At 41.0% G+C, this 24120-nt stretch overlaps 1 long non-coding RNA gene across 1 annotated transcript in view; it reads right to left on the minus strand.

Annotated features, from left to right (window-relative positions):
• LOC129620189 (uncharacterized) overlaps positions 1-24120 on the minus strand; it is a 152643-nt gene that overhangs the window by 102808 nt on the left and 25715 nt on the right. The window contains exons 2-3 of the long non-coding RNA XR_008698426.1: positions 15962-16303; positions 9205-9313 (exon numbers count right to left, since the gene is read on the minus strand). This is a non-coding gene — a long non-coding RNA (uncharacterized LOC129620189). The remainder of the gene's footprint in view (positions 1-9204; positions 9314-15961; positions 16304-24120) is intronic.

Consider the following 24120-nt stretch of genomic DNA (forward strand, 5'->3'; position numbering starts at 1 on the left):
TTAAGGCTGGGTCATAAATAACAAGATGAAAATATATTTCCTGTTCTGGATTTGTGACCTGAACTGCCTTCTACTGCGTTGTCACTGACCACTTCTGCTCTCCACGCATATGACATTCAACGGGCAGCTGTTGGCTGTTGGCTGTGAGGTGGTTAGAATTTGTTGGTTTGTTTTTCAGTGTCTATATATGAAGAGCTCCTTTATTTCACCCCTCACTTGTTAAATAAGGAAATATAAATAAATTATTCTCTGTATATTTTTTAAAAAGCAATTCATACCAAATAGCCATGTGATCAAACTGCTGCTATTGCCTAGCACAACACTTTTGCTGAAGAGTCCTGCCTGGTGGAAGGGTATCTTTCAGGTCAAGGTCAAAGTGAACTAGGAAGTAAGGGAGAAGACAGGGAACTCATTCTGCATCTAGAACTCCCTAGCATTGACCTGCCAATCCCAGTAATATGAGGATGCAGAGAATAGAGAAACATCTAGACAGAGAGAGAAAGAGAAGTCAAAAAAAAAAAAAAAAAAAAGAACAAGAATATTTCTTCTTTCCATGCAGATCATCACACAGTACTTGCATCCTTCTTAGCTGGGATTTCCAGTAATTGTAAACTGTGATCTACCAGCTGTTTCTCCAGTTATCTTTTTAATTTTCATACACACACACACACACACAAAACCCACCTCTTGATTTTGTTTCTTTGATAATTCAAAGGAAAAGGCCACGAAGGCTGGCAGGCCATTCCATTTATGCACTCAGCCTGGTGAGCTGCCAATATATTCTGGGAGGCATTTCAAATGACAGACACGCAAACATGAAATGTACCATAAAGGGCTGTGGTTTCTGCAAGTTTTAGATCGGCCAGCTGTGAAAGAAACTGTACCTAACAGTGAATATCTCCACATGTTTAAATGTCCTTTTTAAATGATTTTGAAGCAAAAGACTTTTTAAAAGACTTAGAGCAACAGAAATCTTAGAAGGCACATCCCTGAGCTAACGAAGGCACTGGATTGGAGACCTGGTACAAATGCTGGGTGCCCTTGATGAAGCCAGACACTTGGCAGTGATGCATCCAAGCATAGCAGTCGTCACACCATCATCAGCTGAGACTTCATAATAGAAAGACAGGGTTGGGAAACCTGGTCATCTGATGCTTAGACTAACCCCAAACCTTCTGATGGGCTTTCCTGCTGCAGACTAGGCCCATCCAGACCATTCTGGATCATGCTGTCAGATTGAAAAGTGAAAGTGAAGTCACTCAGTCGTGTCCGACTCTTTGCCACCCCATGGGCTATAGCCCACCAGGCTCCTCCGTCCATGGGATTCTCCAGGCAAGAATACTGGAGTGGGTTGCCATTTCCTTCTCCAGGAGATCTTCCCAACCCAGGGGTCAAACCCGGGTCTCCCGCATTGCAGACAGATGCTTTACCATCTGAGCCACCAGTTAAGTTCAGTTCAGTGGCTCAGTCATGTCCGACTCTTTGTGACCCCATGAATTGCAGCACGCCAAGCCTCCCTGTCTATCACCATCTCCTGGAGTTCACTCAAACTCATGTCCGTTGAGTCGGTGATGCCATCCAGCCATCTCATCATCTGTCGTCCCCTTCTCTTCCTGCCCCCAATCCCTCCCAGCATCAGAGTCTTTTCCAATGACTCAACTCTTCACATGAGGTGGCCAAAGTACTGGAGTTTCAGCTTTAGCATCATTCCTTCCAAAGAAATCCCAGGGCTGATCTCCTTAAGAATGGACTGGTTGGATCTCCTTGCAGTCCAGGGGACTCTCAAGAGTCTTCTCCAACACCACAGTTCAAAAGCATCAATTCTTCGACGCTTAGCTTTCTTCACAGTCCAACTCTCGCATCCATACATGACCACTGGAAAAACCATAGCCTTGACTAGATGGACCTTTGTTGGCAAAGTAATGTCTCTGCTTTTCAATATGCTATCTAGGTTAGTCATAACTTTCCTTCCAAGAAGTAAGCGTCTTTTAATTTCATGGCTGCAGTCACCATCTGCAGTGCCACCAGGGAACACTCAAAAAAACAAAACTTCTGAAAATAAAACAACAAACCCTTCCCTCATCCACCATTTTGGCCCACAAGTCCTGAGTCTACCCTTTCAGTCTGATCTCCCGTGGGGCACCCTGCCCCAGCCACTGCCCTGTACCCTTGCCCCATCTCCCTCCAGAAAGCTGCCAGTCTATCCTCCAGACAGGGTCCCACCACACTTTTCCCAGAGTTTGCTCCACCACCCAGCCTGTGAGAACTCCATGTAAAAACAAAGAGATAAAAATGTTTGAGAAACACAGCATGTTGAGTCCCTTTTGGAGAGTTACTGTGTGTTCATCATAAAAAGACCCTGAGAAACAGCACTGTGAAGAAACTCATTTAACCTTTCTAGCCAGTGATACCTAAATGTCTTTGCCTGTAGGACCGTTTTGTGTGTGTTAGTTGCTCAGTCATGTCCAACTCTTAGCGATCCCATGGACTATATCCCGCCAGGCTCCTCTGTCCATGGAATTTCCCAGGCAAGAACACTGGACTGGGCAGCCATTCCCTCCTCCAGGGGATCTTCCCCACCCAGGGATCAAACCTGGGTCTCCTGCATTGCAAGAAGATGCTTTACCATCTGAGCCACCAGGGAAGCCCCAGGATCATTTTACTCCTAACAAAAGAGGGATTATTTTAGAAACCATTCAGGAAAACATGAACTCAAACTCCATTTCTTTCAGAAAATAACTTCTGAATACTCCATCCCATTGCCCTCACCCCTCTGAACCTAGTAAAATTATTGTTTGCACATCTAGCTTCATATATTTGTAATGGCTGATTATGTATGGATGTCAAAATAATATTAATCATAACCATAATAGATACCATTTAAGAAGAACCCGTTACTTTCCAGCTACCATACCAAGTGCTTTGCAGATATAACCTTAGTTTATTCAGTTCTAACAACCCTGGAGGTAGGGGCCATTATCCCCATTTTACCAATAAGGAAACCAAAGCTCAGAAACTTCAAAGTCTGGGTCACACAGCTAGCAAGCCAGTTCTGGGTCTTTGTGTAATCCATACACCAAGCTCTCATCTAGCATTCTATGCATTCAACTGGATGGCTCATCCTTAAGAATCAGAGACTGCCTTGCTTTTCTGAGTATCAGGCATGTGGTAACTTCTCAGCATACATGTCCATTAATAAGATCAGCAATAAAACAACAGACTATACAGATTTATGAGCTTTGTAGATTCAATGTATATTACACTATTTCCTCCACTGCTGTTTTGAAAAAATCTTTTAAATGTTTATTGAAGAAAATCCTGTATCTCCTAAGATGAATTCTTATTCTGGAATGAACTACCTAATTCTTAAAGATGTTTGAAGCCATTACAACTTACTAGCATTCTTAGTAAGCGATAGACATCTTAAAAAAAAAAAGAACTTTGAGCATCCTTCCATAGGCTGGTACATCATAATGGGGCATGCTCAGGACACTCAGTATAGACTGGCAGATGATGACTGCTAGCCTCCTTCCTCTCTGATAAGGAGTAGAATCATAATTGGGTTAAATGCCTCAGTTATGGAGTTGGAGTCCTGGATGGCACAGAATGGTGACCAAAAGCCAGATACCAGCACCAGACTGCCTGGGTGGAAATCCTAGCTCTTAGATACTGTGACTTTGCACAAGTTACTACGCTTCTTGCTTGGCTTTCCTCACAGGTAACACGGGCAGGGCACTGGTGTGAGTAGTAAATAAGGTAATACATGCCAGGTACTCCCAAAGAATGTTTGGCATGCAGGAAACAACAGTGGTTGGATATTTTTACTCTATTCACGAGATAAGAGGAGTTCTTGGTTGATCAATCCTATAACGATTTAAAAAAAAAATAAGCTAAATAATATTGAATATTTCTACATGTCAGATACATTCTAAGTGCTTGCTATCAATAGATATCCTCTCATTCAGTCCTCTTCACAACCTCTAGGTAATCATTATTTTCGTTCTCATGCTACAGATGGGAACTGAAGGCCAGTGATTAAATAACTTGCCCAAGGCCATTTCATAAGTGATGGTGCTGGACTGAAACCAAGCTCTGCCTGGGTGCAAAGCCCACACTGGTCCTCGCCATTTTGTATGCCAACATATACATATGCATACAAGGTCATCAGTTATAACTGAGCTATTGTGATGGTGCCTTTGGCCGTGCCCTTCTCTGGGCTGCTAGGCTCACCTTATATTGTCCCCACCAACCCAGAACCCACTCCTCAGTGAGTGAGACTCCTCCTGAGCACCTTCCTGGACACCTGCCTCTCATGTCTGAGCCACATTTAGCATCCCTGGACTCAAACACCTCATCAAGCTCTTTACTGGTTTCATGTCTCTCCAAATCCATGTTGCAACCAAGAGGGAAAAATAGCAATACATTTTATATTTTTATGTCACACAATCCTTAATAAATATTCATGGACTGATGAGCTCATTACTTAATATATTGAGTTTTAGCTTCCATTTGGGTTTAAGACATTGTCAGTGACAATATTTAGGAGAAATAGTTTTCCTTATCATTTTTGGAAAGACCAGTATAATAAGACCAAGTTGTTCTACTCGTGGTTCATCTCTACCATGAGTACAACACCACCATAGTCCTTTCTCTACATTAAATCTTCCTGCCTGTTTTGTTAGGAGGTGTTATATTAAGAGCCATGTGTCCTTCATATTCACTTTTTGTCCAGTTTAGTTTCATTTCAGCATATAAACTACATCTTATATCATCAGTAAAAGAAAAAGAACAAAGTTATAGCAGTGTTATTTTTAAAGATAAAGAAAAAATGAGGATTTAAGGATAGGACTTCAAAGTTAATTTACCAAAATCCAACTACATCCTTGACCTGTACAGACCCCAATAAGGCATTAATTACAAAAGGATTAACACTTTTCTCCACTGTAATAATGGAGTCCTCTGTCAATGGAAGGTGATAACAATATTTGCATTCATCCATTAGCATGGGATTCATAGATTATGAGAAAGGTCTTAACACTCTTCCGAAATGAAGTTAAGCAACCGGTGAAGGGAAAGAGCTACTTTTATTGTCTAAACGGACTTAAATGATTTTGAAAAAGTCTAGCCCACTCCAGTGTTCTCGCCTGGAGAATCCCAGGGACAGGGGAGCCTGGTGGGCTGCTGTCTGTGGGGTCACACAGAGTCGGACACGAATGAAGTGACTTATCAGTAGCAGCAGCAGCAACACTTTGTGCTGTGCTCCCTGCAAAACTAGTAGGGGCACCAGGAACGTGTTAACTGGCAATATTTATTCGACTTGCACAAAACTTGTGACACTGCATTGCAACTGAGCCCAACAGTATCATACAAGGAACAATTTCCTTGTTCTTTTGCACTCTATACCCAGCCTTCCCCTTTCCTCTGCCCACTCTGATGACTGTCCAACTTCAGACTGACTGCAATGACTCAGTGAGAGAGATATAAATAAACAGTTTCTTCCCTGAATGATTCAACATGTTACAGCCATGTTGGAACAGAGAATGCCATCAGCATGGTAAACTTGAGTTATAAACATCTAGAGTTATTTTTTTCTTAACTAAATTCTGACACCAGTTCTCCTGCCTATCCCTTGAAATAGGATTTTGCACTTTTTGTGGAATGACACGATGCTTTAAAAATGTAACAAATATAAGAATACTTGGGCCAGGGAAAGAAAAAGGAGGATTTATGAATAGTATACACACCCTCAGTGGAATTTTTCTTACTCTTTGAAGTATGTCTTCCCATCTAGGTCAAGTCAGTAATGCTGCCAAAGTCTTTATGGGCATAAGGAAGCCTTTCACATGCTTATAACCTTGAAAGATGAATGGGAGGCTATCTAAGAGCTTTCCTTACATGTTCATTTTTTCCTCCTTGAAAAAGATATCTGATTGAAAATAAAACAGAGTTGACAAAAGTGCCAAATTCCACCATATTTCTGTCTCTATTTAAACTAGGCTCTTTTTCCTCACACATCTGAGTTCTTAGGTAACAGAAGGGGACATGGCAGCAGAATGTTAGAGGCTGAGTGTGGGAAGCAGAGGTCTAAGTTGACCCCTCACAATCTTCATCTCCTTGTGTTGTGAATGTGATTGCTACATTTCATGGAGAAAAGAGATTTTGCACACATAATTAAAGTCACTAAGCAGATGACCTTGAACTAATCAAAAAGGAGATTATGTGCAAGAGCCTCAACTAATCACAGGAGACCTTTACAAAAAAAAAAGTTTTCTCCAGCTGGTAGCAGAAAAGGAAGTAAGGGAGATGAGAAGAGGGAGAGGGATTCAATGTGAGGGAGGTTGGCTATCCCTGTGATGGAAGGAACCATGAGGTAAGGACATGACTGTGCCATCTAAGAGCTGAGGGTGGTACCTCTCCAGTAATTAGTAAGAAAACAAGGATTTCACTCCTGCAAGCACTTGACCTGCAAACAATCTGAATGAGCTTGGACATGAGATGGGAGAGAAAGAGTCAGGGCACAACCAGTAAAAGAATGACATGACCATTGAGGAAAAGACAAAAACTGGTTAAAACCAACTAAGGGCCAAGATGGCAGAAGATTCAAGTTCCAACAGACCTTGAGCCTCATTGTACACTTATTGTAACATATTAGCATGCTGAATGACACACCCATAGGTGCCATGACAAATTCCAAGGCTGACCATAAAAGGCCAAAAAGTGGGCAGTGGCCCAATTCCTGGAAATCTCTCCCCCTTCCCCCAAATAGTTGAAATAATCCTCCCACTTGTTAGCATATGAAATTCAGTTCAGTTCAGTCGCTTAGTCGTGTCTGATTCTTTTCACCCCCATGAATCGCAGCATGCCAGGCCTCCCTGTCCATCACCAACTCCTGGAGTTCACTCAGACTCACGTCCATCGAGTCAGTGATGCCATCCAGCCATCTCATCCTCTGTCGTCCCCTTCTCCTCCTGCCCCCAATCCCTCCCAGCATCAGAGTCTTTTCCAATGAGTCAACAACTCTTTGCATGAGGTGGCCAAAGTACTGGAGTTTCAGCTTTAGCATCATTCCTTCCAAAGAAATCCTGGGGCTGATCTCCTTCAGAATGGACAAAACTAACCATCCCACATCCCTTCTGAGACAGACCTCATTCTGCCTATAGAATGTGTATCTCTCTAAATAAACTTGCTTTCACTCTACTCTGGCTCTCTCTTGAATTCTTCCTTTGCAAAGCCAAGGATGCTCTCTTGGTGGCCTGTTCCAGGGACTCACCCAAGACCTGGGGTATGACTGCTTTCTCTCCGTTCTTCTGCAACAGAAGCATTCTCTCCAGAATCTCTGGTTTAGCCCACTTGGCCCCTTGACTTTGATTTTGTGAGACTCTAAGCAGAGAAGCTAGTTGCACCTACACAGACTATTGACCTATAAGATTATGAGCTAATAAATGGGTACTGTTTTAAGCTTTTAAATTTGCAGGAGTTTATCACAAAGCAATAGAAAATGAATTCATGTGGTATTAACTGAGAATCTTTCTCCAAACATTCCCACTACTCTCCTGCTCCAAGTTTCCTTTCCAACCAAAATATCTTCTTTGCTTCCTGAACATACCTTTTGCTTTCTGCTAGGCAGCCTTCACACACATTAACTTGCTATCTTGAAAGGTCCCTTTGCTGTTTAACCAAGGCTTTTGAGACCAACTTATAGCTTATAACCTGAAGAAAGGAGCCTGACACAGTTTTCTTTCCAAAATCATCTTCACCTGAATAATTCAATTGACATTCAATCATGTCCTGCTCTGTGGCACCTTTTTCTGTGTGATCTGTATTCTTTTATTTTTCCTATTTATTTTCTTGTTAATTAGATAGTAAAGCTCTTAAAAGCAAGTGCTTCTAATTTGCATGCTCCATTCTACCTAATACATCCCTTGTACATCACAGGCACCCAATAAATATTTGTTCATTTGTTTTGTTCTAAAGCACCTCTCTTTAATCTTAATGAGATTAAATGACACCAACGGTCCAAAGAAAACCTCATTAGCCAAGCGACGGGAATCTCAGCAGTGACCTGCCCCACATTCTACTTGGCCTTTCACTTCCATGAACCCCAAACACACTTAAACTGTCAAAATTAAAAATGTAAGTGCAAAAACAAGATAATCACAGAAAGTAATGTTTGCCAATTGATTTGTACGACTTTCAATGACATTGTAAGCTCCCAACTATTCCCTGAGCAGCCAATTTGCATAGAAAGGGATGCTCTCTCCATGGACCATATTTACCATGAATACACTCTTCGCATGACTGTGCAGGAGAGGGGAAGACCAGCAGAAAATATAAAGCCTGTTGCGCTGAACATTGTGAACAATTAAGAAGGATCTACATAACAGGCGCGAAGAAGCAGAGGCCGGAAGTCACCCGCGGTGTTACAAGCCAGGCAGATTTGTTTAATCCCTTGAAACACAAATAGGGCTTAAAATCTCAGCTAAGACATTTACTAAACTAAGTGAACCTATTTTAAAGTTTCAGGGAAAAGCAACAAGAATGCAATTTGGAAAAACAATGAAAGTCAACTTCGTCAGAGCCCAGTGCCCCTCCTCTGCTGTTACTATCCAACCCGAAGCAACACGTTGCTCTGTCACCCTCTGAAAATTCGACTCAGACTTTGAAAATATCACTATATTTTTCTTTGTTTCTCAAAGGAAAATGTGAAATAAAAATCAATTTTACATGTAATTTATGTGCTCTCTGTTCTATATAGAATCATAGAACCTAAGGGCTGGCTAAGACTCTAACAAAGCTATTTTGTTTATTCTTCTCCACTAGGCAGGCCCACACTTAATCCTTCCTTGATAGGAAAATCTCTTATCATTTTTAAAGACTTTCAGAGAAGATTTCTTAGACTCTTTCTAACCCACTAAGGTAGTTAATAACTTTTCTTATTATCTAGCCTAAATCCTTCACACTATGCTCAAGACTCATTTCTTCTTGTCTGACTGTTCACTAGAGGTACAGGGAATAATTTATCACTCTCTTTCATATAAGAAACACTCACATACTGATCATAATTATGGAATTAATTCTACAATCTCATAATGCAATATCCCAAGGTTGTTGTGGTTCTCTGCTAAACACTCTGCAACTTCCCTTGCTTTCCTTTACCTATCAACCTCAAAAATGGTTGCTACCCTCTGCTAAGGATTTAATTACCTGGTTCTGAAGTCCTTGGTAGTTCTTGCATGTTACAGCTCGGGCATCTGTCCAGGACCATATCTCAGGACTATGGGATGAAATAAATCATCCAAGGCTGTCCTCACACCTACAAATAATTTTATGAAGATAATTTGGTTGGAATGAGTATTGAAGGAAGCTATGAAATGTGAAAATAAGTCACAGAAAAGTTGTCCATATAGAAAAAAAAAAACTGAAAGGCAATATATCACAATGCTAACAGTAGTTATTCCTGGATGATGGTAGGATTCTGTGGGTATGTATTTTGTCTTTCTTTACACCTTTCTAATTTTCCAAACCTCTTGTAATGCATTAATTTTTTTGAGAAAAAAGAGTAAATGGTATTTGCAATGTGTGTGTGTGTGGTAGAAAGGGTAAGAAGAAGCTGCCTAATGGGGTTACATAGGGAAGAGGTGGTGAGTAGCCCACCATGCCAGTTTTCATACCAAAAACTGGTTGCAAAAAAGCCCTCGGTCCCAACCACATCTGGATGGCTGGTCACCCAACCAGGAGAGGGGACGGCACAGATGCTGCTGGGAGGGGGAGTCACACCGATGCCTTTATAGTTCTCACCAACTGGAAGCCACTTGACCCTTCCTGATGAGCTGCTCAGGACACTTAGATTTGTGGAACCCAGGCAACACCCTAGATGCATGGAAAGGTAAGAGCAACTCTATGTTCTCACCATGTTCTCTTTTTCATATACAGAGGCATGTTGCTGATTCAGGGCAAAGTAATAAAAGGATTTTATTCTTAAAGAGATGGGAATACCAGACCACCTTACCTGCCTCCTGAGAAACTTGTATGCAAGTCAAGAAGCAACAGTTAGAACTGGACATGGAACAACAAACTGGTTCAAAATTGGAAAAGGGGTATGTTAAGGCTGTATGTTGTCATCCTGCTTATTTAACTTTTATGCAGAGTACATCATACAAAATGCCGGACTGGATGAAGCTCAAACTGAAATCAAGATTGCCAGGAGAAATATCAATAACCTCAGATATGCAGATGACACCACCCTATTGGCAGAAAGCAAAGAGGAACTAAAGAGAATCTTGAGGTGAAAGAGGAGAATGAAAAATTTCACTTAAAATTCAATATTCAAAAAACAAAGATCATGACATCCAGTCCCATCACTTCATGGCAAATAGATGGCCGGCAGGGGGAGCGGGATGGGAATAGAAACAGTGGCAGACTTTTTCTTGGGCTCCAAAATCACTGTGGACAGTGACTGCAGACATAAAATTAAAAGACTCTTGCTCCTTGGAAGAAAAGCTATGACAAAGCTAGACAGCATATTAAAAAGCAGAGACATTATTTTGTCAACAAAGGCCCGTCTGGTCAAGGCTATGGTTTTTCCAGTAGTCATATATGGATGTGAGAGTTAGACCATAAAGAAGCCTGAATGCCAAAGAATTGATGCCTTTGAACTGTGGGGCTGGAGAAGATTCTTGAGAGTCCCTCGGACAGCGAGGAGATAAAACCAATCAATTCTAAAGGAAATCAGTACTGAATATTCTTTGGAAGGACTGATGCTGAAGCTGAAGCTCCAGCACTTATGCCACTTGATGCAAAGAGCCAACTCATTAGAAAAGACTGTGATGCTGGGAAAAGCATCACTGACTCAAAGGACATGAGTCTGAGCAGACAGTGAAGGACAGGGAAGCCTGGCATGCTGCAGTCCATGGAGTTGCAAAGAGTTGGCTACAACTGAGTGACAGAATGACAACGACAATAAAGGATTTTAGATTGGATCAGAATAGTAGCTCAGACAGTAAAGCATCTGCCTGCAAAGTAGGAGACCTGGGTTTGATCCCTGGGTTGGGAAGATACCCTGGAGAAGGAACTGGTAACCCACTCCAGTATTCTTGCCTGGAGAATTCTATGGACAGAGGAACCTGGCAGACTACAGTCCGTGGGATCTCAAAGAGTCAGACTCAACAGAACAACTAATACACACACAGGATAGAAGATTCTAGGCTTATATGTTTGCTTTGCTTTTGCTTTCTCTTCTCCTCAGGGCTCTGGAACTATGAATGCCAGGCCCACACATTCAAGAGCCAACCTAAGACACAGATGTGGCTTCAGGTCAACATGGTGACCTGGTACCACATCAGGTTCCACACACAAGGCCACTCTGGGCAGAACTGTGGGGCAGGAAAATAGCGTTGGCTCTGAACAGGTCTCCATTCAGATCAGAATCACCCTTCCCTTCATCAGGAGCCTGCCACTATCCCAGGCCTTTGCTGCATGAAGTGCATTTATTTCCAAGTGTTGTGTGGTTATGGTGGAGCCCCAGGAGACAGTGTAGCTAAGTTGCTTCAGCTGTGTCTGACTCTTTGTGATCCCATGGATTGTAGCCCACCTGGCTCCTCTGTCCATGGGATTCTCCAGGAAAGAATACTGGAGTGAGTAGCCATGCCCTCGCCAAGGAATCTTCCCAACCCAGGAATCGAACCCTGCAGCTCCTGCAGCTCCTGCACTGCAGGTAGATTCTCTAATCACTAAGCCACCAGAGAATCCTTTAGGAGACAATGTAATAGCATTTAAAAGCAGAGGTTTTCAAGTAAGGCATATGCAACTCAGAGCAAATCCACAGACCGATCTTACCTTCAAGCCTTCATGTATACCCTGGGGTCGCTAGGAGTCGGACACGAAGCGACTTAGCAGCAGCAGCAACAGCAGTAATAATGGGATTATCTACATTGTAGGGAATGCATATAACGTGCCTAGAGCAGGGCCCAGCATTAGTGAGCAGAGGCAGATATACACACACATGTACCAGCAAGAAAGAACCTTAAATCTAGCCTTCTTTACAAAGTCAGTCTCAATCATTCATTAAATATTTACTGAGCACTCACTGAGGGTCAAACTGGGCTAAATAACAGGATACAAGATAATTAAGACATGGCTTCTGTCCTCAAGGAGTTCACAGCCCAGCACAGGGAACAGATGTGAGCACAGCCTGGACTGTTCTCTGAGCAACAAAGCACATGAGTAGTGAGTGCTGGGAAGAGTCACATTAGGGAAACTTACACAGGGAGTAGTGTTTTAGGATCAAATCTTTCAAATAATTTTTAACTTTTTAATTTTAGAAGTATACCACTTCAGTATTAAAAAATTCAAAACACATAAGCAAAACAGAGAAAAATAAATTAAAACCGTGTGTGATACACAGGGCCAACAGATAAATGATTTTTAGCATTTTTATATACTTGCATAATCTTTATATATATATGGTATGCATGGAAAGTTGCTTCAGTCATGTCAGACTCTTTGTGACCCTACGACCTGCAGCCTGCCAGGCTCCTCTGTGAGATTCCCCAGGAAAGAATACTGGAGTGGGTTGCCATTCCCTCCTCCAGGGGATCTTTCTGACCCAGGGATTGAACCTGGGTCCCTTATGCCTCCTGCCTTGGCAAGCAGGCTCTTTACACTAGTACCACCTGGGAAGCCATATATATATATATATATATATATATATATATATGGTGGGCTGCCATCTATGGGGTCGCACAGAGTCGGACACGACTGAAGCAACTTAGCAGCAGCAGCAGCAGTGAGGAATATATGATACAAACTATTTTGTAATCTGATTTTTTTCACTTAAAAATATAGCCTGAACTGTCTTCCATATTAAGAAATATGAAAATAAGTACAACTTTCAAAGTGACTGCATAGTATTTTACCATAAATGCATATGTAATTGGGGGGGGAGAGTGTGGCTTCCCTGGTGGCTCAACAGTAAAGAACCTGCCTGCCAATGTAAGAGGTACAGGTTCGATTCCTGGGTCAGGAAGATCCCCTGGAGAAGGAAATGGTTACCCACTCCAGTATTCTTACCTGGAGAATCCCATGGTGAGAGGAGTCTAGCAGGTTGAAGGCCATAGGGTCACAAAGAGTCAGACATTACTTATTGACTAAACAACAAAAACTATCTTTCTTGTTGCCTGATTGTTTCTGTACAGTCATATCATACCACTCTCCTTCTTTAAAAAAAAAAAAAAAAACCTTCTAGTTCCCATTAAATGAGAATGTCCAGCATAACTCAGTTGAAAACCACCAGTGAAAGTGAAGTCACTCAGTCATGTCCAACTCTTTGCGACGCCATGGACTGTAGACCACCAGGCTCCTCCGTCCATGGGATTATTGCTTTTGTTGTTTAGTTGCTAAATCACGTCCAACTCTTTGGTGACCACATGGACTGTAGCCCACCAGGTTCCTCTGTCCATGGGATTTCCCAGGCAAGAATACTGGAGTGGGTTGCCATTTCCTTCTCTAGGGGATCTTCCCAACCCAGGGTTTGAGCCCACGTCTCCTGCTTGGCAGGTGGATTCTTTATCCCTAAACCACCTGGGAAGCCCAACAAGGAGGATAGATCCCAGCAAAAAGAACTCCAAGGGCATCAGTATTCCAGTTGGAGTCAAAGAGGGGCTGAATTAAGGCAGCAGTGGCCAGACGGGGAAGGACCCAGCTGGAGACTCATGGATTTGAACTTACAGGACTTACAGGGCTGACCATGGGGCACTGAGTCAGAAGATGGTTGTGCCTTGATGGGGTGTTATCAAGAGAGAACCCGAGAACCCTGGGTTTGGGGACACATGAATATTATTAATTTCTTTTAGAACACATTGAGGTGGAAGGGCATGGGACACTCTGACCTGGGGATGATCTGTTGCCAAGCCAGTGTCTCCAGATCATGTCTAGGGTGAAGTGGCTTTGAAAATCTTCACGGGATGTACACAGTGAAGCCTTGGGCATGAAGAAGACCATCCAGGAATGGTGTGTTAGGATACTGACCCATAGGTGAGAACGGGTCATATGAGAGGAATGGTACAAGCTAAGAGGGACCTAGAGGAGAATATCTCAAACTCTGCTAGAGTGCACTCATAAAAAATGGAGGGAAAGACCTCTATAGTCACACAAGTTTGAAAACACAGAGGTGAGGTTTTAAGTGGGGCTCTTCGCTGTAGGACAACTCAGAGGCTTTGCTGCTCATTAGAATGGTGCTTCTTCAAGAGATAAAGGTGGTGGATGGCATCTCCCAGACTTCTGCAACCACAGAATTCTTTCCACATGGGAAACCTGCTAACAACTGGGAGATCCCCTGCGTTCTGCAAAAGCATACAGGAAATGCTGACCAAGAGAAACACAGCAGGCACTACGCACAGCCCCAAGCTCAATTACTCACAGTAACAAAACAAAGCAGCTAATTTACTTTGTCTGCAAAATAGGTCAAATTCCAAAGGGAGAAAAGCAATAAAGGCGAGGAGTCCTTTAGTGCCATATTTTCATTAGTTCCGAGAGTCACACTTGTTTACATTTTACTCTCTGAAATTCAAAATCAGGATGTCTCTAGGTGGTATCTAACAATCTCTGTCTGACCTGTGGCAATCATGACAGGGTTTTCATTGCCCAGGTGTGACCCAACATCAACAACTTGGGAAAAAATTCCTGGAAAATGAGAAAGGCACTCTTGTAAAGAGCCTACAATCTTTGGTTGGGGAGCTGGGTCTGGGGTGGTAACTAAATGATGAGCCCCATTCCTGACCTAGAAGTCCAAGCCAGGTGAAGGGCCCTGCACCATGGCTTTGGGTTATCTTACAGATTCTTTAAGAAACAACAACCATCATTGTCTTCAAAGGAAGAGGCTGATATACACACAAACAAGGACGATGAATGAAAAGGGATGCAGAAGAACTGGCCTTTGGATGGGAAGAAACATTAGAATACCACAATTACTCAGTTCCCTTATGTTTTCCTTCCTTCTGTAGGCAAAAGAATGATAAATGATTAATTTAAAAAAAATCCTATATCTAAGTCCAAAGACTTTAAATGAGTATAAAATGAATTCTAAGTGGTAAGACAGCATCGTATCAATGTTTCATGGGCAGCAATCTTTCCTTCTCAGTGGCATATAAAATAATGGAGCATTTTAAGTCAATTGTGACTTAGAATTAATGAAATGGATAACTGGTTTTTAATAAGTATATTTTAGCCAATCCTTTCGCTCTAAAACATTTTGCAATTCATTCTTAAATGGCTAAAATTCCCAAGGAATTTCAACTAACTACCGTTAGAGTGAAATTTTGAGAATAGCCCTTGGATCCCTTATTCTTCAGGATTTCAAAATCATGCATCTCCTCTTCCTGGAAACCTCAAGCCAGTGACCTCCTAAAGCAACATCTCTGTAACAGGCTTCTGTCTCTAAGCTGTCCTGGACAACAAAGCTTTGCACTAGACCAATTCCCTGAAGAAAACCCAGCTCCCCCTTCTAAGTTTTTGTTTTCCTCTACAATTCTCTTTTTATAGTTGGAGTCAGTGGTAAGGCCATTCGGCCTCAGCTGATCTCAATTAAATCCTCTGTGTGAAGCAGGGGGTAGGGGTTACCTGGCGCTATCTCTCGCCTCTTCATTTCCTTTCTATAAAACAAGGGGATGAGATGAGACATTCTCCAGGTCCCTAAAGCATTAACATTCTACATTTTATGTTGACTTCTCAAAACAATCAAATGTATTCTTGATATTTAATTTGCATTTTATACAAACAAGTATATTATACTCACAATTAACCATTTTGCATTAATAAGCAGATACCATTCCTTACAACTCTCAGAGAATACTGCCAAATATGGAAACACTCTGCAAATTAACATTTTTCAGAAGGTCATGTAACATATACTAGTGCCTCTCTGAATTATTTGACTTCTGTGTTTTAAAACGGTATTTGTTCTCACCTTGAAAGTAACTGGAGTGCCAGGTCTTAACAAAAGAATCATTCCAAGTTGAGATGGGCAGCTGTGATGATATTAACCATTTATATGATTAACAGCGCATAAGATTGTGAAGTCAAGCTCCCGTCCATCTTCTTTGCTTGGTGTGCCTAGCACAGATCGCGGTGCAGTCATGTAGTAAGAGTCCAATGTGTGTGCATGCTCAGGTGCTTAGATGTGTCTGATTCTGCAACCCCATGGACTGTAGCCCGTCATGCTCCTCTGTCCATGGGATTTTTTCTGCCAAGAATACTGGAGTGGGTTGCCATTTCCTTCTTCAAGGAGTAAATGCTCAACACCTAGCTACTAAGTGGGGAAAAAAAAAAAAAAAGAATGATTCAGTGGCATTGAAACAGAAAATGATGGCAAAATGAATTTTTAAATGCCTATTACATGTGTATTAATAGTATAAACTACTACAAACAAGAACAGGAGACTAATCTTCCTTCTGAATTTTGTTCCCTTGGGACATAGTTCAGAAACATGGAAACAAAACACACATCGTTATTGATCCTAGGGAAACAGGTGATTGATATTGAACTTTCTAGGACTATTTATCCTATACACATACAGGCATCTTCTCAATCACTAATTATAAACTGGACAGCCTCAACTGTAGCAAAAGGAAACTCCTAAACTGAATTTTTTTTTTTTTTAATTGTTGAAGACTCATTAGCACCTTGGGAGAAATACTGGAAAAATGTCAGATGGAGAACTGAACCTCTGAACGCTAGAATTAACTCTCCCAGTAAAATAATGTAAGCAGCTCCCCAAAGTCTGGTGGGAGGTGTCCTTTGGAGACAGAGAATTTACTTTTGCTAAGGAATAAAGTCTCTTCAAGAAAATCAGAGATATCAAGGGAACATTTCATGCAAAGATGGGCACAATAAAGGACAGAAATGGTATGGACCTAACAGAAGCAGAAGATATTAAGAAGAAGTGGCAAGAATACACAGAAGACCTATACAAAAAATATCTTAATGACCCAGATAACCACGATGGTGTGATCACTCACTTAGAGCCAGACATCCTGGAGTATGAAGTCAAGTGGGCCTTAGGAAGCATCACTATGAAGAAAGTTAGTGGAAGTGATGGAATTCCAGCTGAGCTATTTCAAATCTTAAAAGATGATGCTGTGAAAGTGCTGCATTCAATATGCCAGCAAATTTGGAAAACTCATCAGTGGCCACAGGACTAGAAAAGGTCAGTTTTCATTCCAATCCCAAAGAAAGGCAATGCCAAAGAATGTTTAAACTATCACACAATTGTACTCATTTTACATGCTAGTAAAGCAATGCTCAAAGTACGTGAACCAAGAACTTCCAGATGTTCAAGCTGGCTTTAGAAAAAGCAGAGGAACCAGAGATCAAATTGCCAACATCCACTGGATCATAGAAAAAGCAAGAGAATTCCAGTTAAGTATCTACCTCTGCTTCATTGACTACACTAAAGCCTTTGACTGTGTGGATCACAACAAACTGTGGAAAATTCTTCAAAAGATGGGAATATACCAGACCACCATACCTGCTGCCTGAGAAATCTGTATGCAGGTCAAGAAGCAACAGCTAGAACTGGACAAGGAACAATGACTGGTTCTAAACTGGGAAAGGCTCTATATTGTCACCCTGCTTATTTAACTTCTATGCAGAGTTAAATAATATCATGCAAAATGCCAGGCTGGATGAAGCAGAAGCTGTAATCAAGATTGCTGGAAGAAATATCAATAACCTCAGATACACAGATGACATCAGGAACATGAAAAAAGAAAGTGAAAAAGTTGGCTTAAAACTCAACATTCAAAAAACGAAGATCATGGCATCTGGTCCCATCACTTCATGGCAAATAGATGGGAAAACAATGCAAACAGTGACAGACTATATTTTCTTGGGCTACAAAATCACTGCAGATGGTGACTGCAGCCATGAAATTAAAAGATACTTGCTCCTTGGAAGAAAAGCTATGACAAAATCAGACAACATATTAAAAAGCAGAGACATTACTTTACCAACAAATGTCCATCTAGTCAAAGCTATCATTTTTTCCAGTAGTCATTTACAGGTGTGAGAGGTGGACTATAGAGAAAGCTGAGCACCAAAGAACTGATGCTTTTGAACTGTGGTGTTGGAGAAGACTCCTGGAAGTCCCTTGGACTGCAAGGAGACCAAATCAGTCAATCCTAAAGAAAATTAGTCCGAGTATTCATTGGAAGGACTGACGCTGATGCTGAAACTCCAATACTTTGGCCACCTGATACAAATAGCCAACTCATTGGAAAAGACCCTGATGCTGGGAAAGATTGAAGGCAGGAGGAGAAGGGGACAACAGAGGATGAGATGGTTGGATGGCATCACCGACTCAGTGACGTGAGTCTGAGTAAACTCTGGAGTTGGTGATGGACAGGGAGGCCTGGCATGCTGCCATCCATGGGTTTGCAAAGAGTCACACACAACTGAGTGACTGAACTGAATGGAAAGAATAAGCTGAAGACCTTGAGGTCTTATCTGACAGGGAGAGATGTATGTGGCCCTGGGGCATGTACTCAAGGAGCCTCTATCCGACCCCTGGAAGTTGACCAGGAGAGAAACAGGAAGGCTGAGATGCCTGCCCCATTGTAAGCAGAGAGCAAGGAGCCAGAGTAAAGCTGCCCAAGACTGTGGGGATGCCAAGACCATCAGGAAAGTGCCAAGTTACCCAGAGAAAAGGAGGACAAGGCGGTGTTTGAATTCCAGTACTTCCACTAGTTTGGTACTTTGAGGTCAAAAACCACTGGTATTTTTACTCAGGGACTTATTTATTCCTGATTTTGTATGTCTTGGAAAAAGGAGAATGACAGAAAAAATTACTTAACATTGGAGATGTACACCCAAATTTTTCTAATGTTTCCTGACTAGTTTGCTGAAATCCTAGAATTTTTATAAATTATCTTGCTCACCAAAGCTCAAGAAATTCTTCTACCGAACTAATCTGGAGACTCTGTCAAAACAAGCTCCTTTTCATATGTCAGCAACCATGGGTCTTTCCATACTCAAAGTATATATATATATATATTTATATTTAGGTGCAGAAAAATAAAAGAAATTGAGAGGTGGTGAGCAGAAGAGAATGTTATTCTGATATTTTTCTCTGAAGAAACATTTGAATTGGGAATACTACATCTATCACAACAATAGAAATGTGTACCTTTCTATTTCTATAATGTATAATCTCTACATTATACCAATATATTTACCATTTAGAGGTACTATCCTATAGACTTTTGGTCAGATTGGGTAATTTCATTGATCATACGTAATTAAATACTAGGGCTTCCCCGGTGGCTCAGATGGTAAAGAAACTTCCTTCAACATGGGAGACCTGGGTTGGATCCCTGGGTCAGGAATATCCTCTAGAGAAGGGAATGGCAATCCACTGCAGTATTCTTGCCTGGAGAATCCCATGGACAAAGGAGCCTGGCAGGCTACAGTTCAAGGGGTTGCAAAGCATTGGACACGACTGAGCAACTAACACACATACACAACTAAATATTACAAAGTTGAGTGACAGTTGTGACTTGATACTGTTATTCAAGTCATTGCCATACATCAGAGAGTCATATATGAACATATGCATATTCAGGATCCTAAAGGCAGCAGCACAGATTAAAAATTATGAGGCTAGTGATAGAGTTGGAGAGAGGTATGGGCTTCCCTGGTGGCTCAGCAGTAAAGAATCTGCCAGCCAATCTAGGAGACATGGGTTGGATCCCTGGGTTGGGAACATCCCCTGGAGAATGAAATGACAACCCACTCCAGTATTCTTGTCTGGGAAATCCCATGGACATAGGAGCCTGGTGGGCTACAGTGCACGGGGTCCCAAAGAGTCAGACATGACTTAATGACTAAACAACAACAACAAAATAGAAAAAAAAGATTTATCTCATCTGACAGCTCTAATACTCATTCATCCTGAGGGAAAAATAAATTCCACTACTCTATCGATTATTATTTCATAGGAGTCTAGGATATATATCTTCAGCAAGAGCTTCCGGTTCTTTTGTTGGAGTTAAGTTGGATAAGGGAAGAGATGCATGCAAGGACATGATGGCTTTCTACTCCATATGTGCATCACCTTTTCATCCTCCCTGCCTCTCTTCTGATGTGTGCCCTAGACAAGTTGGAAGCCATGCTGTGCTGAGGGCTGGAGGAAAAGGTTTAACTGATGGCCTCAGATCAGGACTACAGTCTTTTGTAAGCTTGTCTCTGTGTCTCCCCACACGTCAGCTCAGAGAGGAGAAAGAGGCTGGAGCAGAGCACGTGCTGAATGGAAACTCAGCATGCTAGTCTCTTTTGACCCTGGCCTCCAGGGAGGAGATAAGGTAACCTTCCAAACTACCCCCTGAAAAACAAACGTGATGAACACTAACACATCTGAGCTAGAATAAGTCAAACAGAAAGACGTCACCAGCTCTGAGAGACCCAGGTATTTCTACACAGAGCATCTCCTGAAGAGCTTCAAATAAAGGCATAACAGATAAATGGGTAACCATGAGGCCAATATTACTTATCAAACTGGAGGAAGGGAAATTAGGATACACGTCAGAGTGGAAATTGAGAAAATTCAGAGCTTAACTACAATTCAATGCAGAGAGATTTATTTCTTTGTTCCCCAAAAATCATAGCTTAACCCAGTAATGGATTTTGTACACACATATATAAAATGTACTTCAACTGAGTAAAGCTTTTCAAATATGCAAATAAATTATGTCATTAAAAATAAACCCCTCTAGGTGCTCAAACCAGGAGAAGATTCCTAATCATTAATGAAAGAGCATTCCATGAGTCAGCAATAGCTATTCTATGGGCAAAAGATTAATTAAAGATAAATAAAAGTCCTGACTAGCTGCATATATATGCATAATTATATATTAAATTGTATTCTATATTATATTATTATATTATACAAATATATACAATTACATATTATTCTTTTATTAGTATATTATTTATATAATTAATATTATAATTAATATATTGTATATTATATATAATTGTATATAGTATAATGGTAATTGTATAATATATATTATATACACAATATGTCTTTAAAGGCAGACCATGCCCAGAACAATGTGGGAAATCACATGACATATGAATGTGACCCACTTACCTCTAGTTATGTTGTTGCATGCTTGTTCTAAGTCGCTTCAGTCATGTCCAACTATTTGCAACCATATGGACTGTAGCCTACCAGACTCCTCTGTCCATAGGATTCTCCAGGCAAGAACACTGGAGTGGGTTGCCATTCTCTTCTCCAGGGGATCTTCCCAACCCAGGAATAGAACTTGCATCTCCTGTGGCTCCTGCATTGCAGACAGATTCTTTGCTGCTGAGCCACTGGAGACACCCAGTTAACTCAATATAGATTTGGGACACTTCAGCTTATTTGGGGGCTTCCCTGGTGGCTCAGCCAGTAAAGAATCCAGTTTATTTCATATTTAATATTACTACTAAATATTTCCATGACTGAAAAAAAGATATTTTATGTTTAAGTTTCTTTAATCTTTCAGGCATTTTCAAAACATCTGAACAAAATAAGCAAAATGATGAAACACTTCAAAGAAGGCAAGCTATAGCTCCCATTTCTTACAAAATTGGGAGAGGAGCTCTACACAATGAAGCAATTAATTTTTGGAGCAGCCTAGTTCAAAAAAATGCAGCTGCTGTAAAATGTGCAGTGATGTTTCTCTTCCATTTATTAAAGAGAAACTCTTGTGAAATGATAATTAGATTATTGAGCTATGAATGTAAAAAGGGAGGTGGAGAAAGATCTGAGCATGCATATGATCCAACGTGACTCTTGATATCAGATGACTATGTGAGCCTAGAAATGGCAAACTGTTCTCACTTTTTTGAATGGAGTTTTTTTGAATGCCACATAGTAGAGCAGCAAAAAGCAAAATGAATGATGTTTCATATTTCTATATACATTTGGCTCTTGATAAAATATAAAGGATTAAATTTACCTAAATTTGGGGGTTTTTGTTCTGTTTTGATGAATTAAATTTGATTTCTTACAGCAATTAATTTATATGAGAAAGCTTTCATTGGTATTTTAATCCAAACTCATATTGTATCTAATGAACTCCTACTAAAGCTCCCGCAGTAGATTATAATTTTAAAACTGCCTCATATTCACAATAGTGAGTCATCTTTGCCTTGAACACATAGCCAAAGTAGCTGTGTGTGACTCCAGCAAGTAATTAAAAAGTCCACAGGACTATTGGTTTCCAGTCTAATTTGTAAGGAGCTTGGAAGGTGTCACTTCCAATAAGAGGCCAGAGACCTGAGGTCACAGTGCAAACTGCTGTCTCAAAAATGGGAAAGATGCTGAAAATCGCAACTTACAGAGCAGAAAACTCCACAGCAACTACTACCGGCTTAGAAAAACCTGACCAATCATTGAGAAATTGCTGGAGGTTCATTGTAAACAACTCCAAGAGACAGAAACTCCCAGGGGGATCAGTCATCGGGGGGCTCCATATTTTTGTGAGTTTTGCCTCCAAAAGATGGACCAGGCTCTGACTATCAGAGGAAAAATTCCTTGTATCTGGGAGGTGGAGGGAAGAAGAAACCATTTAGGAACATGCTAGAACATTCTGGTTTTCTTAACAAAGACTTTCCTCAAAAGAAAACTATGTAAAGATCCTAAAATGTTGGGGTTTGATCAGCGCTTAAGTGACCTGGGGGAAGGGAAATACTAGCTCATTCAGGCTATCAGTTCAGTTCAGTTCAGTTATTCAGTCATGTCCGACTCTTTGCGACCCCATGAATCGCAGCACACCAAGCCTCACCTGTCCATCACCAATTCCCAGAGTTCACTCAAACTCACGTCCATCAAGTCGGTGATGCCATCCAGCCATCTCATCCTCTGTCGTCCCCTTCTCCTCCTGCCCCCAATCCCTCCCAGCATCAGAGTCTTTTCCAATGAGTCAACTCTTCACATGGTGGGCAAAGTACTGGAGCTTCAGCTTTAGAATCATTCCCTCCAAAGAACACCCAGGACTGATCTCCTTTAGAATGGACTGGTTGGATCTCCTTTCAGTCCAAGGGACTCTCAGGCGTCTTCTCCAACACCACAATTCAAAAGCATCAATTCTTCATCGCTCACTCACAGTCCAACTCTCACATCCATACATGACCACTGGAAAAACCATAGCCTTGACTAAACGGACCTTTGTTGGCAAAGTAATGTCTCTGCTTTTCAGGTTATTACATCCCATCAAAGAGGGTAGGAGACTAAGAAGCACTTGTGAAGTTCCTAGCCCAGAAGAACAGGCTCACTGAGAGACTAAAACCTAACCAGAGGGCAACGGAACACTTCCCTTCCCTACACTTCCCCTCCACATGACTAAAGGTCCATTTGCCACAGCTCCTCCTCCCCAATACACTGCCATGTACAGTCATCAAAAAATACTAGAAAACTGAATCCAATAATGTGTAAAAAGGATTATACACCATTCCCAAGTAGGATTTGTTCCAGGTATACAAAGCTTGTTCAACATTCAATTATCAACTAATGTAATCTATCACATCAACAGGCTAAAAAGGAAAAATCACATGAATGGATCAAAAAATTCATAACAAGCAATGAACAATATGCAACACTCATTCATGATAAAAATTCTCAATAAACTAGAAACAGAGGGGAACTTTCTCAACTTGATAAAGAATATTTCTAAAAACAAAAAAAAACCTATAATTAACATCAGACTTAATTATGAGAAACTCAAAATTATCCTACTAAGTTCAGGAATAAGGCAAGGATGTCCCCTCTACACCTCCTTTTCAGTACCATCCTGGAAGTACTAGCTTAATGCAATAAGAGAAAAGAGTAAGACAAAAATATACAGATTAGGAAGGAGGAAATAAAACTTTGTTCATAGATGACATGATTGTCTATGTAGAAAATTTAAAAATTAATAATAGACAAAAAATACTACTGGAACTAATAAGTGATTATAGTAAAGTTGCAAGATATAAGGTTAATATACAAAAGTCAACTGCTTTCCTATATACTGACAATGAACCAGTAGAATTTGACATTTAAAACATAATACGTTTTACGTTAGCACTCCAGAGTTGAAA

Source organism: Bubalus kerabau, chromosome 9, assembly GCF_029407905.1.
Source record: "Bubalus kerabau isolate K-KA32 ecotype Philippines breed swamp buffalo chromosome 9, PCC_UOA_SB_1v2, whole genome shotgun sequence".
Classification (NCBI taxonomy): Eukaryota; Metazoa; Chordata; class Mammalia; order Artiodactyla; family Bovidae; genus Bubalus; species Bubalus kerabau.